Source organism: Microtus ochrogaster, unplaced genomic scaffold (assembly GCF_000317375.1).
Source record: "Microtus ochrogaster isolate Prairie Vole_2 unplaced genomic scaffold, MicOch1.0 UNK1, whole genome shotgun sequence".
NCBI classification, from domain to species: Eukaryota; Metazoa; Chordata; class Mammalia; order Rodentia; family Cricetidae; genus Microtus; species Microtus ochrogaster.
This window is the reverse complement of record NW_004949099.1, coordinates 30,186,747-30,191,231: the sequence shown is the minus strand read 5'-3', so window position 1 is coordinate 30,191,231 and position 4,485 is coordinate 30,186,747.

Here is a 4,485-nt window from a genome sequence, read left to right as displayed (position 1 = left end):
CCACAGAGGTCAGGTGCCAATCCCTGCAACATATGTATACAGTGCCCACAGAGGTCAGGTGCCAATCCCTGGAACTGCATTTACAGATGGTTGGAAGGGACCACATGAATACTGGGAGCTAAACCCAGATCTTCTGCAAAAGCAACACGTGCTCTGAATCCCTGAACCACCTCTGCAGCACCACCCCACCCTCATCTTTTATTTCTTATTGGTTTTGCATATGTATATGGCTCACAGAACCTGTGTGGCAGAGGTCAGATACAACTTTTGGGAGTTGCTTCTCTCCTTCCCTGTTGTTTGAGGCAAGATCAAACCAATTCTCCTGTCTCCACTTCATCTCACAAGAACATGAAGATTACAGATGTGTGTGCTATTGTATCCTGACTTCACGTGGGCTTTCCAGATTGATCTTAGGTCAATGGGTTCTGCACTTTCACTCCCAGAGCCCTTTGGTCCACCCACTTCCCACATGGTTTTGAGACAGGTTATCACTATGTAACTAGACTAGCCATCCTCCTGCTTCTTCTGCCTTCCCAGTACAGGGATTATAGGTAAAAACCACCCTACCTGGCTTATCGGAGTACATTATTCAAGAACACTTCAATGTTTCTGTGCTCCTGTGTGGCATGGCCACTGGATGAGACAGTCTTCTTTGAGCTTTTTAGATCTTAAATAATTCCTACTCAACTCAAATTTTGTGAGACTACATTTTTAGCTGGCTATCCACACTGACAAGTGAAGTACATACTGACAAACACAGGAGGATCTGGAAACATGAGGCATTACTGCATCCTAGTTACAGTGATAAATTTTCCTGGACAAAATAGTAGCTTGGGGAATAAAGGCATATTTTAGGTCACAATTCCAGGCTATGACCCATCATTGAGGAGATGTCATAGTGGCATGAGTCTGGGATAGCTGGTCATATTCACAGTCAAAAGCAGACGGAGAATGAATGCATGCGTGATGTGGGAAGTCCTTCTGTATATGTGTTGCTTTTATTGGTTAATGAATAAAGAAACAGGCTTGGCCTGATAGGGTAGAACAGAGCTAGGTGGGAAAAACTAAACTGAATGCTGGAAGAAAGAAGGGCAGAGTCAGGGAGAAGCCATGGAGCCACCACTAGAGACAAGACATGCTGAAACTTTGCTGGTAGGCCATGGTGATATACAGATTAATGGAGATGGGTTAAATTAAGATGTAAGGGTTAGCCAATAAAAAGCTAGAGGTAATGGGCCAAGCAGTGATTTAAATAATATAGTTTCTGTGTGATTATTTCGGGTCTGAGCTGCTGGGCAGCCGGGAAACAAACAAGTGGTCTTCCTAGCAATACATGCATGCATGCTTTAAGTGCTTAGCTCAGCTATTCCACTTATAAAGTCCAGGGTTCAGCTCATTAAAAAGATGCTGCCCATTTTCAGGATGGGTCTTCTCACTTCAATTCATGAAATTAAGAAAATCTCTCACAGGCACACTTATAGGATAACCTGATCTAGATAGTTCCCAATTGAGCTTCTCTTTCCAGGTGATTCTAGATTGTGTCAAGTTGTAAACTAAAACCCACCAGCACTGGGGCTAGAAAAATGGTTCAGAAGTTAAGAGTGCTTGCTGCTTTTCTAGATAACACAAATCCCTAGAACTCATAAGGCAGCTCAGAACCACCTAACTCTAGTTTCAGAGAACCCAGTGCCCTCTCCCGGCCTCTACAGGCACCAGGCATACACATGGTACACATATTATGTGCAGGCAAACAGTCATACACATAAGTCTTTGCTTTTGGTCTCTTTTTTAATAACTTATTTAAATTTATTTTATGTGTGTTGGTGTGAAGGTATCAGATCTCCTGGCATCTCAATAGGCAAAGAAGTTCTGTAGAGGCTGCAATGACTAATCCTCATTATTGAGAGAAAAATGAAGTTGCCAGGACACAGTCGAGACATATTCCTGAGTTAACTTTGTACTGTAGTATCAATGCTTTCATCTTACAAGGATCAAAGGTGGAAGGAGAACATGATCCAAGGACTCTGCACCCTCTTCTGGGCAAAGCATGGCTGTTTTTTCACTATATTATGTTAAGTGGAAGCATGACTTAGTGTGGTGGCCTCTGTAGGCTCATATGTTTGACTAGTTAGTCATCAGGGAGTGACACTACTTGGGAAGGATTAGGAGGTATGTCCTTATTGGAGGTGTAGCCTTGTTGGAGGAAGCGTGTCACTAGCTTCAAGGGCCCAAGGTAGGGTCAGTGGCTCTCTCTTCCTGCTACCTGTGGATCAGGATGTAGAACTCTCAGCTACTTCTCCAGCACCATGTCTGCTGGCATGCCACCATGTTCCCTGCCTTGATGATAATGGACTAAACATCTGAAATAGTAAACCAGCCCCAATTCAATGCTTTCTTTTGTAAGAGTTGCCTTGGCCACGGTGTCTCTTCACAGCAATAGAAGACTGACTAAGACACTTAGTTTTTTCTTTATCTGGGTTTCTTTATTAAGTATGGCTAAGGAGATGAGTAAGAGTGTGACAGGAGGGTCACCAGTCTTTAGTTGTAGTTACTCCGACGACAGTATGTATCTTGTGGTTTTAATCTGCAAATCCCCAGATGACTAATGTTATCTTTTCGTGTTTAATGGTCATTTTTACATCTTGTGAAATACTTACCAAAGCCTTCTGCCTACTGATTTATTGGTTGTTTGTTTTATTATTTAGGACAGAGGAGGTACATAGTTTAGCTCTTACTGAGCACATGTAAGGCCCTGGTTCAATCCTCAGGACTGAGAGAGAGGAAAGGGAGTTCTTACATATCCTGGACACAAGACTTTCGTTGGATATATTCTACTTTAGTTTATTTCCCATCAATAACTTGCCTTTTTGGCTTTTCTTTTTCTCTCTCTTTCTAGACAGGGTCTCTCTCTATAGCCCTGGGTGTCCTGAAACTCAATCTGTAGACCAAGCTGTCCTCAAACTCACAGAGATCCACCTGTCTCTGCCTCCCCAGTGTTGGGATTAAAGGTGTGCACCACCACTGCCCACCATGCCTTATTAATTCCTTAAATGTTTATAAACTACACACATTTTGATAACATTTTATCAAATAAAGTTGGTTATGGTTCATGCCTTTAAAGTAAGTTTTTAACCTTTCTCAGGGATACAAAGATTTTTCTACATTTTCTTATTTCTTTTCAGGTTTATCTTTCAGATTTAGGTTTATCACTCATTTTTTTAAAAAATTAACTTATTGTTTTACAATTTTATATCTTTATTCTTCATTTTCAGATTACTTTCCTTAATGGCTTCATTCACACTGCCCCTTAAATCTGCAAGCTCACCCTCACCACCCCCTTTCCCCTTCAGCCTTCACTCCACCGACACTTATCTATTTCACCCCCAAACAACGTTTTTCTCTATGACCACTCTCTTACCTTGCCTTAACCATCTCGCCAGTAGCCTCCTGACTGGCGTTCCCCCCACCTCCACCCCTAGGCCACTTTTCAAATGCCTGCGCCATCATTTAAAATCACGACAAAATCAAGTTACTAGCCTTGCAGCCACGGCTGAAGGAAACTCAAACCCTCAGAAGTCCCAAACCTGTCCTTGCGCTCCTTTGCTCACCTCTTTTCACAAGCAGTCTAAGTCATGGCCGCACCGCAATCAGTGGTCTCTCAGCTCCCCTACTGGCCAAGCTATACCCTCAACCAGTGCACTCTTCCCAATTCAAAGGCTGAACCGTACTCTATCATGCCCCGCTGATTTCGCTCAAACTTCACAAGGCCAAGGACTCCGTTTATTCCCGCCTTGCACTTCCAGCTGCTCCAACACGAAAGAAGCTTCCACGTCCCAGTGATGGACGACTAAACTAGAGTAACAGGTGGAATTAAAGGGATGGGCTGGGGGCCACTTGGCAGTTTCTTCAGCGGTGATATTTGACGAAAAGGCAGTCCACTAGCTGGAAGGCCCTGGGAGTCAAGGTGGAGAGAATAGTGTGTGACTCGGGGCGCGTACTCCAGAAATTAGCCTCAGCCTGCACCAATCAGGGGCTGAGGACACAAGGAGCTCTGGGGACGAAGAGCCGAGAAACTGAGGAGCCCCGGGGCGGAGGGATTGAGAGGCTGAAGAGAAGAGGAGCCAAGGATACGACAAGCCCAGGGGCCGAAGAACTGAGGTGCTGAGGCGCTCGAGCTTCCGCACTCCAGGCAGGGAAAGGAAGAACTCACCTGGAGACAGAGCGCCCCAGCACACTCGGCCTGTGCCCGCGTGGGTGGGCGGGCCCGAGGCGTGGCCACACCTTCTGAGTCCGGTCACGCCCCTGACGGCGTGCGCGTCCCCGCCCGGCGCCGCCTCGCGCCTGCGCCGTCAGCGGGAGCCGGAGGTGGTGGGCGGCGGTGGCGACGGTGCGCGCGCTCTCGCTCTCGCACTCCCTGTCGTTCCCTCGCGCTGCTTCGCGCTCGCGCGCCGTGGCCACACCTTCTGAGTCCGGTCACGCCCCTGA